The following is a 13,108-nucleotide window of genomic DNA, read 5'->3' as shown; positions in this document are numbered from 1 at the left end:
TGGCGCTCCACAGTCAGCATTGTGTGAAGCACCCTCCAGGAATTGGTACCACAGAGCCCGGCTCCCTCAACATCTGCCCACACTGGCCAACCTTGATGCCAAACGCCTGTGACGTCTACTCCGGGGGAAAAAAGAATGCCGTTTGCAAAGCACAGCCATGCAATGCGCCGGGGTTCAGCTGATGCGCTACCTGTCTATGGACTGCCCACCCATGCAAATACTCCATTGCTGCAGTGTTGCCAATAACACCAATGGCACAATGCTGTAATTGGCTGTGTAGAAACGGCCTTAGTACAAATTCACTGACTTGTATGAATTGGCACCGTTAGTTTGAACTGAAATAGAAAGCCTCTGTGATTTGCATAGTTACATTCACATTTTTCATGCTCTGGAATTACTGTGGCAGTGTTCATACAGGCTGCCATCTCCAAGCAGTTCTTCATCAGGTCACAAGCCTGCTGGAACAGTCAACAGGAATTTAATGTGGGCCACTGAGCAACTCAGCTGGGCCTTGTTCCGATATCATCCTTTTGACTTGGTGGGGCATCCCTCTTTTCTGGTTTCAACATCTTTCAGCATGGAACAATCTGAGAACCAGATTGTAATCCAGTAAGAATAGCTGTCTATTATGTGTGTGTGTATGTGAGTGTGTGTGTGTGTGTGTGTGTGTGTGTGTGTGTGTGTGTGTACACAAGCTATCTTGTAAAACACAATAAAACAGCGGGTGGTATGATTATGGCCATGGAGAATAATATAGCATATTATCAGTTTGAGTGGGTAAGATTTTATGTTAACAGTCTGCCTATGAGCGTGAAAAAGACTGAGACTAAATTACTTATATGGTTCATACTAAAGAAGAGGTCAATTCCTTTGGTAGAATGAATAGTGTATGAATGCAGAAATTGTCACATTGGGGCGTAATGAGTGAAAAGCAGTGTCATCCTAAGCAGAGTTGCACCGTTCTAATTCCATCAAAGTCAACAGAACTAAAAGGCAACTTTTCCTTCCAAAGCTAGCAGATAACACGAGGACACTGGTACACTGGTACACTGAAAGTCTGCAGTAGGTCTGGGCAGTGATGTTAATTTATTACTTAGTTTGCATAGACTAGAAGAGCTCAGTATTACAGAGCTCGGGTCTCCTGGAGGAAATGGCACCTTTGGCTGGCAGGCTAGGGCTTCCAGGCTGAATAGACTCATATCCTTGCTGAGGTGCTTCTACTTCCCAAACAACACCCTCAGATCTCCAGGAATTTCCCATCCTGTAGTTGACAATCCTGCTTGTCAAACATCTTGGCATATATTTCTGATCACAACTGAATAAATGTTTTATTTTTCAAATAATGTAATTTCATTGTTATACAAAAAGCAGTTGGCAGGATTAATATGAATAGCAGGCATAGAGACACAGTATTTTTTAACTGTTAAACTTGAAATAAAGACTCTTGCCTGACCTATCTGTCAATAAGTACTGTTTTGACCTGACTGGTTCCCAATTATGGTACTTGATGTTTTGATGAAAGTGTTCCAGTTTTTCCAAAGGTTACCTTACTCTGGAAAAATAAAGGTGCAATCCCCTATTGTTGGGAGTGCTTTGGTTTTGTGTACCTGCATTGCAGGGGGTTGGACTTGATGGCCCTTGTGGTCTCTTCCAGCTCTATGATTCTATTATTCTAATCTGTGAAACCTGGCTGAAAGTGTGCATAGGAGTGGGCAGTAACATGAACTCATTGCCTAGTTTATGCTTCTGTCACATTAGAGTTGCTACCTCATTTTAACCCAGGGAATGAAAAGAAGGGATATAGAAGTGGCAAAGATGCTAGATAATCTGCATGTGTGAAATGCATATACAAATGTTAGATTCATATATGCAAGTTACAGTGCAGTGCTAAACAGAGTTATTCCCTTCTAAACCCAGTGGTTTAGACAGGCCTGGCTCTGCTTTGGATTCCATTTTCAGATACTTGGGTTCACATAAGTTGATAAGCTTGTGTCTGCTCTGTATTACTCCAAGCAACAATTCTTAGTACTAAAGTGCCCACCACACAAAAAGCTCTCTCCACATCAGCATGTCAGGAAGAAGTTGTCTACTCTTCTGTGTGGAAGTATTTTGAAGGGATCCTGAGGATCACATGATATCACACCTGCAGCTTGAAGTGGTAGAGTCCAGACACTGATCAACCATTCCAGTAAAAAACAAGTTTGCATGGAACTCTTCCAAACAACTTTAATGTACCATTAGTATCATTTGAAATTCTCTTGAATTTAATTCTAATAGCAACTTAACAGTGTGATGCAGTTGTACTATATTATGACAGAGATGATGTAACAAGGGGTTTGTCAATCCAAAAGTGTATGTCAGTAACTACTCTAGTCAGAACAACATGCAAAGCATCCTTCTGTTGACAAATGTGAAAACTGATAAACATTTCCCACTTAACAGATTTTGCAAAAAGCTGTTTTTTTTCTTATCAGCGTTAACATACATGGTGACTATTTGAACAACAGAAATCAATCCTTTTCATGTTAATATTACAGTAGCATTTCTCAAGCATGCTTAAACTTTTAATGATTTAATATAGGTTTCCTTGCAATATGGTAATGGATTTCTCGGACACCTGTAAAATTATGAAACTGGTTTTGGTTTTCTGTCACTGAATAAGATATACAGCTAGATAGATATTGCATGAATGCTATTTATTACATTTAAAAGTTCTTTCTGTGTAAGTAAATAATTCCATGAATGATTTAGGCTGTGTACTTTTGTTTCACGCATTTTACAGGTTTGATTTGTAAACAAGTTCTGTGGTACATTATATTTCTTTGTGTCTGTTTTCATCACCAGAATGTTCCAATACATGATGGATGCACAAAATTACTCATGAACATACACTGTAAGCAGTTAAAGGATTTCGTACAAACTCAGAAACCAGACCTACTTTGGATATTATCAGTTCCAAGATAGTTTATCTTATTCTTTAGCACTAAAGATTATTTAGATTATTTGGCAGCAAAATATTAGATTATTTAGCACCAAAGTTGAGGTCTTGAGAAAATTATGTCAAGAACTTGTAGCCTTTGTAGACATAGTAGATATTTAATTTTGCATGTGGTTGTGATGGCTCGCTGACTGTTATCATGAAAATGGTAATTAAAAAGAAGATATGTGTGGGCAGGCATTTAGTTTAGAAAACGCAAATGGAAATGTAATTATTACTACATTCAAGACTTAAAGTTGAATTTCATCCATATATTTTATTTTTAAAATGAGTTGCTAGTATGGTAGCATTTCCTCACCCCATTTCTTACCTCCAATATTTTCTGCTACCATAGCTCAAGGATATAACTAGCTTCAATAAGAAGTTTGTACAAAAACATCTGACAGCTACAAGATCCACTATCTTCTGGCTCCATTAAAGTATCCTTCCATGGTTAGCAACAGAAATGTGTCTTTATAAACATGTTTTAAGAAGGTAGTGGTACAAATGGTCCATAATATCTTCATAGAGGCTGCACTATTATTAATCAATTGGTTCCTCTTGTGCCCAATCAAAATACATATTCTTATGCTGCTGCAGAATTGACTATTCCCAAGGGGGGGGGGGGCACAATTTCTAGGTTTGTGAAAAGTAGTGATCTTTTACAGACTTTAGAGAATATTCTTGGGGGGAAAAACTGAACTCAGGGTCACCGATACAACTTGGGTCAGATTCATGGGTAGGACCATTGGGGTTGTTGCTTTGGAGACACACAAGTGCTACTGCTTGCTGTTCTCTGGGTGATTTTAATTTTCAGCTGCATTTTTAAAAGCTGCCTGGCATTTCTTCAAAACATGTGTACAGTCTACCCAAAGTAAAATTTAGAACAGAGTAGCATACATTTAGAGATATCAAAGATAACTTGAAATGTGATTGTGTACCAATGGGATACAAAAGTCCTGAGTATGTATCAATATGTGTACACCCCCCCCCCTTTCAGGGAAGCAATGCACTAAATACACCACCCCAAAATGTGGTGTGATTTATTTAATTACTGCAGTGTAATATATTTGCATCAGCTGTAAGCAGAAATGTGCAGTTCTCCTTGGAAAAGCTAAATATCTGCCCAAGAAGGTAGATTTGATTATTGAGATTGTGGGTTGTTTGTGTTGTCACTGAATAATAAATCAAATTTGGATTTTAAAAATAATATTATGCAGCTTCTGAAGAATGACAAGCAAGCCTGCAAATAACAGGATCCAATGCTTCAGTACCTTTCCTTGTACAGTCTGAGAACAAAATGTTGCCTCAGACCATTCCTTTTTTAGAGAAAATGAAAATGCTGTGGCATATTGTCAGAACTGCCTTACTGCCATCATTAAGAAAGGTCAACTAAATTAATTGATTTCTTACCAAACATATTGTTTAGTTTCCCATATTTATGGCAAAATGACAGGTACAAGGGAATTGACTTGTTTTGGAGATGCTTCTTTCTCCATTGCATTGTACACTGCAGAACCAAGGTTTAACTTTTGGCTTAGCTGTCCAGGAAAATAACTGCTTTGACAGAGGGGAACAGGTATGTGTGGAAAGAGAAGAGTGGAAGAAGCCAGATGAGAAAGTGTGAAACTCCCTTGTTTCCTTAAAAGCTGCACCTAGTCTCCACAAAGTATACAGGATCTATTTATCTGGGGATTTTTTAAAAAAATTCCAAGTCAACTGCTGCCATCTGTTCTCTCTCTCTGGTTGTAGTGACATTTCCTAACCTAATTTGTATTAATGAATGACCCTTTTATTTGTATCTGCTGTTGTATTTTACTGAATGTATATTAAAGGATCCAGCAAGATTTTTGCTTGCATGAGGTACATTATATTCTCTGTCTTTCTCAAGCATGCATGCACACAAACCAAGTCTATGTCCATACCTATTTACAGGTTTCTTTCCTTCTTTACCTCTTAGTGCACCTTGTTGCCCTCCATCTCGTCCCCCCCAGACACAAAATTGCAAACTGTAATGCTTGGCTAAATGAGTCCAAGGGCTCCCCCTTCCCCCTTGTGATAAAAAGCAAACAGTTCTGAGCCTTTCTTTAAAAAAAAAAGCACAAGGGGTATATTGTGAAGGTTCTGAATCAAGAATCTTCTACTGAAAAAAGCACTTAGGGAAATCATACAGTAATCATTTCAATTATCAGCAAAGATAAAAAGTCTCCTGGTTATTTTTTTTTTTAAAAAAAACACCTTCTGTGTCAGTGCCCACTGCATTAGCAACCAGACATTTCTGCTGGTCTTTCTGATTGTCAAAGGTGTGTGTGTGTGTGTGTGTGTGTGTGTGTGTGTGTGTGTGTATGTGAGAAAGAGTGTGAGAAAAGGGGAAGTCATTTGCCACAATCCTTAAAATGTAATCTGGCAGAAATTCAATAACTGTTTGTGATATTCCCATTCAGTTTTTGTGCTTGTTGGCTTTTAGGTCCTAACATGACATACAATGGTATTTGCTGTAATCCAGCCACTGGAAGGAGCTTTTAAAAAGGCTGTTCAGCATCTCACCAAATTGCTTGCCAAACCTAGAGAAACTGGGTAGTTGCTTTTGCACTGGTCCTTATACCACTTTTTTTTTCCTTTTCACTTGTCTTACAGCTAGTAAAACAGTCCTTTGAAAAAACTGTGTGGGGGGGGGGCATTAGATTAATGAGAATTTAGTGGAGATGGTGGGTGGAGCAGACAGGGGCTCCTTTGTATTTCTCTCCAAAAGGGTAAAAAAAAAGGGGGGGGGGGGTTCAAGCAGAATTTAAACTTAAAAACGAACAGAACAAATGCATCAATAGTAAACCACACAGAACACAACTTAATATAAACCAGACGCTTACCCTGCCGGAAGAGTTTCGGTCCTGAAATGGTCCTGTATGTTTGGATTCCTTACTTCAGATAACCACATATTGCTGCTAAGGAGAGGGAGCCAAGGAGATGCATGCACAGATACTACAGTACGGTTGTCTTTCTATATCCCGTAGCGTGAGGAAATCTGTGCTGCCGGCTGAGATCCTTTACTTTTTCCAGAGCTCTGTTGCTGGCTGACGGAAGCTGACAATCCACAGGAGCCAGGGAGGGAGAAAGAGAGAGAGAGAGAGGGGGAGATGCCTGCTAGCGTTTCTTCTTCTTTCTCCTGGTTTCCATGGTGGTTAGTGGTGCATCGTTCGCCCGATCAGTTGTCACGCTGACATGGTGCTGCCTGCTCAGCGGTCATTAATAACTGAACACCCTCCGCTCCCCAGAGAGGAGCCAATAGCTTGAGAGTGCCAAGATGTAGCACTCGCGACTGCTCCAGGCTGGTTGGTGGAGACAACCTGTCTGTTAGATGACATTGCTGCTTAGGGTACAAATAGAAGCGAGCAACCCCTTTCTGTGCTCCGTGGTATCCCTTCCAGTAGTCGAAAGGGAAGCGGTTGGTTGCATCCTCTGTGATATTATGCATTCTGTTTTACGTGCCAGAGCAGAGGGGCTGCGTTCAAACGAGGTGGAAACTGAATGAATCTCTGTATAAGACAGAACTTCTGCTTGCTGCTGAAAATTATTTTTATGCAAGGATGAAGTACATTCGTGACTCTTCCTTGCTGTTGGAGCTTTCTGATATTTCTCTTTTCTCTTTATTTTTGCTGCATGCATCGATTGACCCAAAAATCTATTTGTTCACTTGTTTCTGAATAAGAATTAGGAAATTACTACACAAAAATAAATGAGAGTAATGCAAATAGTAGCATTTGGGCTTTTTGGTCATGCTTCTGTTGGGTAGATCTTATTGACTGGAATTGGATAGATCTTATTCACCTTATTTTGGTGAAGAAAATGAGCAGGACCAACTTTTCTCCCTTCATTTATTTCTTAGTTTCCTAACCCAAGGTAGCTCATTATCAACATAGTATTTTGATGTGCAGAATTATAGATGGGCTTAAGAAGGAGAATTACAGCAAAAATATTTGATCATTAATAGGTCAAATCTAGGAAAAGATTGAATTTACTATTTACATTCATAAATAGTACACACATCCTGTTTTAGAGAGACCACCCTCTAGTGGAATAAAGTAAAATTTAATTATCATTTATTCCCTTCAGTGTTGTATTACAGTCATGCTTTAAAAACATTAATAGTCTTCAGGCACAGCAAACTGATTTTTTTCATAAAATATAAAATGACTGTGTCTTAATACTGCTGAGATGTTTATCATTACTGAAAAGCGTTCAGTATGGGATGTCAATAAGTTTTCCTGCAAAAATGAGAATTTTAAATTGTTAGCTATGAGCTATGGGTGGGGTTTACATTTTATAGATACTTTTGAACAGCAGTCTTATGTAGGCTGAACTAACTTTCCTTGTCAGCACTCACTAAACATTTAAAGAATACTAAACCATGATTCTACAGATTGCATGCATTCCTGTATTCCTGACCTAGCCAGTGAGACAAAAGGTTAAGAAAGCCAATCCCAAGGACTAATGCACTCAGGAAAATATCTGCTGTGGATGACACCATCTGAGCCCACTTTACCCCTCTAAAGCAATCTGGAACAAAATACATTAAATATTCCACAGTTGCTATGAAAAATGTGACCAGATGTTAAAATACTGTCTAATACTTAGTAATAGACTCCAGTAAGAAAGAAATTAATGGTCTGGCTAGTAGATACTATGTTTAAAGGAAATCCTATGAATACTTACTAGTAAACTGGCTTCTAGCAGAGAAAAGGGTTGGGAAAACTGTGCCCTATAGACAAAATGGAATTAGTGAAATCTAAGATTTGTAAACAAGGGAGCTGTTCCTTCACTGAAACAAATGAGAATGCTCACATGTATGAATTCTTCAGGTCTGCATCATGCTGCCTGAAAGCACATGTATAATATCCAGGAAGCATTTATTATATGTCACAAAGAAACTTTCCACCTTTACCTGGTAGCTTCCTAAGTAATATATAGTATGTGTGGTTTGTAAGAAAAAATTGGGGAGACTAATTAGTATATGAAATGCAGATTATGCACTTATTAAGTTACTATATAAATGGTTCGCTTTGGTTGATTGCAGTAGACTGCTTAATTAGAGGGGTAAATAATTAAACCAATGCAAATGCAACTTGCATAATGGAAACAGGAGTCTAACTGCTAAATTTTAAAGCACTTGCCTGATTTACAAGATGTATGGCAATATTTAAATAATATGCTCCAGTTATAGCAGAGAAATTTGGACTATTTTCAAGGATGTCTTAAAGATGTTTCAAAATGCTTGCAAGGCAAAATCAGTTTTATAACTTCAGATTATTATTATGATTAAGGTTCATTAGAGGTTCTTTTCCTGCTGATTTTACCATGATGATTTGTTGTTTTAAAACAGCTGAATATTCAGGTTACTTTATAGGCTGTGGGTTGATGGTTATGTTAGATTTTACATACTTTAACATTTTACATACTTTAACATTTAAGATAGGGATAAAATTTGGAGGCAAATATAAAGCACCACCACTTTTCTGTATGTATATATATTGTGCATTTTCAGTAAAATAATGAACTATTTTTACTTAACAAAGGAAATTTAATTTGACAGAATATAATGATGGTGGTTTCAACTATCCGACCCTATTTACAGGAAGACAAGAAGTGGGTTTGGGGATCTGTGTGAACATGTCTCCTTGATGTTGCAAATGTTCTGCTCATGAAATATGGTGCGTACAATGAACATGTGAAGGGAGTAGGGACAGTGCCTTCAGCCTGGAAAAATGTACACATTCAGTAGAACCTAAAACAGGCACATTCAATAGAACTGGTGAATAGGACCTACATACATGCAAATCGGAAAATGTTAGATACATTTCTCTTCCCCAAGCACACAGTTTGTAGAAAAGTAATGTCTGTTTTCTACTAAAATGTTCGCTGGGAAAGATTTTAAAAGAAATACTGATGCCCTTCATGTTCTGTATATATATATCAAGCATTTTCCAAACATTTGCAGATTTTTTTAAAGAAAAAAACAAGAGTTTGGATCAGGAATTTTTTTGTACAAACTTGGGAAACCCATGTTTGCGCAAAAGGGTAAAAAAGGTAGCCTACATGTGAGCATTAAAAAAACCTTCAGCAGCAATAACAAAAAGAATGGTGGCAGAGATTGTCATGAGAATTATGTCACCATTCTGGAGTTGTTAGGCATCCCCTAAAAATTTCCCTGTGTGAGCCAGCTAGCCTCCCAGGCCCCATATAGTAAACTCCTACAGCAGGAAGTTTGGGCACTTTAAGCGTTTATCCTCCCTACTATTAGTGCCTGCTCTGAGTCATCCATTAACTGGCTGATGGAGAGCTTGGAACATTCCACTTGCTCCTCTCCCCTCCCCCCATTAGCTGGTCATTGGCTGCACAAAATGGGATTTTCCCCTTTCCTGTGAATCTCGGGGGGTTTCCCACCTGTCACATTTCTAAAACTCCTGCAGTTTTAAAGGTGCTGAGTGAAGGTTGTGATCTGCCAAGTCAAAAATATCTTACCAGTCAAATACCATGGCCTACACAGTCTTCATTAGTCTTCCTGTTTTTGCTGCTTAATTGGAGTTATAAAAATGACAGTGAGAGTTTTTCATATACCCAGAATAACATAATATGTGGCTGGGAGGCCACTTGTGGCTTAATATTCATTGTGCGGAAAGAATGGACATACAGTGTTTACAATTAAACAAGTCCTGTGGAATTTAGACGGTTTCTAGGCCAATAAAGATATGAACAGGAAATATAAAAAGATGGACTTACACAGCTAATAAAGGTGAGCCTAGCAGGTGTTGCTGGTTAGTTGAAAATATTATTATTCACATTTGTGTTGTGGTCTTCCACCAAGGATCTCAGAGCAGTATACACTGAATTCTCCCACCCTTGCAGCAACACTGCAATTAACTCAAGTTGAGAAATTACTTACCCAAAGTCACCCAGTTAACTTGGCTGAGGTGGATTTTAGTTTGAGATCATCTCCTGTGAATCTAACACACCATACTACATAGGCTGGTGTTTTTTAAAGTAGCTATTATCATTAGCTCTGCTTTGGAGACCTGTTTGATTAGCAGCCTAATTCGGGGGGGGGGGTGTGAATCAGCTTGGGGAGGGAAGAGTTTTTCACTCCCCAGGTTTGTCGAAAAAATGTGAAATAAAAAACAACAACACTGGCAGGCTTGAAAAGTCAGAAAATGATCAAAGGAGCACCTGTAGCTTTAAGCAATGGATTCCCTTGGTAGCTGATGTTAGGCAACCACAGTGTTTCAAAACCTGGTTCTGTGAGAAAAAGCAAGGGAAAGGGAGAAGGACCTTTCCCATGCCTATTTTGAGGGAGGGCACCTTGGGGCCAGGCATGAAGGTTGAAGGTTGCCAACTTCAGTTTGGGAAATTCCTGGAGATTTTGTGGTAGAGTCTGAAACTCTACTCCCTGATCTCCAAGAATCTTCCAACCTGGGATTGGCAAACTCTAAAGAGTTGGAAGTCTTAGTCATCCGCAAACCAAACCAACAATTGGACCACACAGTATACAGAAAATCTACACACACTGATAGATATCTGCATAAAAACTCCAATCATCCCCCAGGACAGAAAAGGAACATAATAAAAACTTTGGTAGATTATGAAAAAAGAATCTGAACCCCATCTCCTTCAAGATAAACTGAATCACCTAATTTGGGCTCTACAAGCTAATGGTTATTCTACTACAGACATCTAAAGTGCTGCAAGACCAAGAACAAATCACAGGTAAGAAGATAAACAGCCACCCAGAGGGAAAGTGTTCTTACCATACATCAAGGGAATCACTGATCGTATAGGGAAACTGATGAAGAAACATAACCTCCAAACAATCTACAGACCCGCTAAGAAAACTCAACAAATGCTGCATTCAGCAAAGGATAAGAGGGATCCTCTAACTTCTGCAGGAGTCTACCGTGTACTGTGCAGCTGTGGATAAGTCTATACAGGGACCACCAAATGCAGCACTCAGACACGAATCAAAGAACATGAAAGGGACTTCAGACTAATTCTGTAGTCAAAGGCCAGGCTACTATAAGGCAGATGCCCTCACTAATTGATTATGCTATCTTCATGATTACTCACATGCTAAATGGGTGGATTCCACCCAACACATGCAAATCAAGCTTGTTAGTTGCACCCTTTACACTTGTTAACAGGCAAATGGTTCTTTCTCTCACTCTGGACATTCCACACACACACACACACACACACACACACACACACACACACACACACACACACACACACACACACACACACACACACACACACACACACACACACACACACACTTGATTTACTACCATCAGATCCTCTGAAGATGCCAGCCACAGATGCAGGTGAAACATCAGGAGAAAATGCTACTAGAACACGGCCATACAGCCCAGAAACCACACAACACCCCAGTTGGGAGTTATGCCGTGATTTCAGGAGCTCTCTAGACCCCATCTGAAGGCTGGCAACCTTAGAAGAAGAAAACAAAGCAGGGAGAGAAGCTATGGGGCTTACAGGAAAGGGAAAGAGGAAATAGCAGAGGGGGTAAATGAGATGCCTCCCACAAGTTTATATGAATCCCCACTTTATCAATAGCAAAATACACATTGTGGGTGTGTGTAAATATAATATACATCAATTTATATTGTGCTTTATAGCACAAGTCAGAGAAGAATCTGTTCCAGATAGCTTAAATAAGACGTCCTGGGGACTCTAAAAAAGGCATCCCGAGAAGGCACTCTGCATAGCTTTTTTCCCAACAAGTCCTCAGGATACCTTATTTTAACTCAACTTTTTGGAGAATGTTTCAAAGTGCACCTTTTCCCCCTAAGCCACCTGCAAGACATCTCCTGCCTGGCTGTGTGGAATGCAGAGCCAGTACAATGCTTCTCAATGGGCCACAGACCTGCTGTCCATGGTCCCCATACTTTTCAATGGGAGTCCTCCGAGCATATGAATGTCTCTCATATGAATGTCTGTGTATCTTTAAATACAGCTCCTTCAAAATAAAAATAAAAATATGAAAACTATATATTGCTGGAATTGGCAGGAAATGCTGAGTACAACTATGTACTTTTTTGTCTGAAAAAGGCACCCAGGATTGGAGCCTGAAGACCAAGCATCCTGGGGCAACCTTCAGAAAATGGTGGCAAGGAAAATCCCTTCTGCAGCACACAAGGCGCAAGCGGAGAGTGAAACTGACCTGAAAGCTTAATAGTCAGGTGGAGAAAGCTAAGACACCTCCTGAGTTCTGCATTCCGCACAGTTGGGCAGGGGACATCTTGCAGGCGGCTTAGGGGAAATAGTGCACTTTAAAATGTCCTCAAAATAGGACAGCTTGAGCAGAAAAAGATGTTCTGAGGATGTCTTGGGGGGAAAGCTGTGTGGAGTTCGACCTCCCCAAGATGCCTTTTTTTGCATTCTTAGGACATCTTATTTGCGCTGTGCAGAATGGACCAGTGCTAGAACAAATGGGAGGTAGTAGAATTTGGTTCTCCCTTTCTTGCCTTCCAATCCCATCATAGCCACTATCTTCCCATCTTTGCTGCAGGACTCAAGAGAGAAGCAGGGTCAAAGAAAGGGAAAGGAGAAAATATGAAAGTGACCAAGGAAAGAATAGAAAGGAGGGTGGGTGAAAGCCATCTTTTTTTTAGATACACATAATAATAAGCCTGTGGGAAAGTTCAGCACATATGTTTAGACTTCATTGTAATAGGAAGTGATGGTTATAAGAAAATCATAATATGACATTGTGAGTGCACCCTCTGCTGGCCACCCCTACAGGGTAAGCCACCTTGGCCTTGTAGGACAGACATTAATCCTAGAATCTGATTCCAAAAAGCACAGGAATAGGTTTGAAGGGCTGTTACATGTTCTCTCAACACACATGGCTGAAGGATGTTTTCACTAAGAAACAAAAATGCATAGTTCAAAATCTATACCTTCCCAAATGGAAATATGAAACAGCTTGTTCTTCTTAGTTTTGAGGCATAGGATTCAAGCATCAGAACACGTAACCCCATGAGCCCAGCAGAGCTTTGAGTGTCTGTTTCTCAGATAGCAGCTAGGCGTATGGTAGGCCACTTCAAGGGATATTGAAAAGACTAG

General features: G+C 39.6%; 1 protein-coding gene across 1 annotated transcript in view; it reads right to left on the bottom strand.

The window, feature by feature from the left end:
* The window catches only part of LRRN3 (leucine rich repeat neuronal 3), a 78,476-nt gene extending 72,205 nt beyond the window's left edge, over nt 1-6,271 (bottom strand). Inside the window, exon 1 of the mRNA XM_048500744.1 lies at nt 5,845-6,271. The gene's annotated coding sequence lies outside the window, so the exon portion shown is untranslated. The remainder of the gene's footprint in view (nt 1-5,844) is intronic.
* Nucleotides 6,272-13,108: the final 6,837 nt, after the last annotated feature.

Source organism: Sphaerodactylus townsendi, linkage group LG06 (assembly GCF_021028975.2).
Source record: "Sphaerodactylus townsendi isolate TG3544 linkage group LG06, MPM_Stown_v2.3, whole genome shotgun sequence".
In the NCBI taxonomy this organism is placed as follows: Eukaryota; Metazoa; Chordata; class Lepidosauria; order Squamata; family Sphaerodactylidae; genus Sphaerodactylus; species Sphaerodactylus townsendi.
This window is presented reverse-complemented; position numbering and strand designations above follow the sequence as displayed.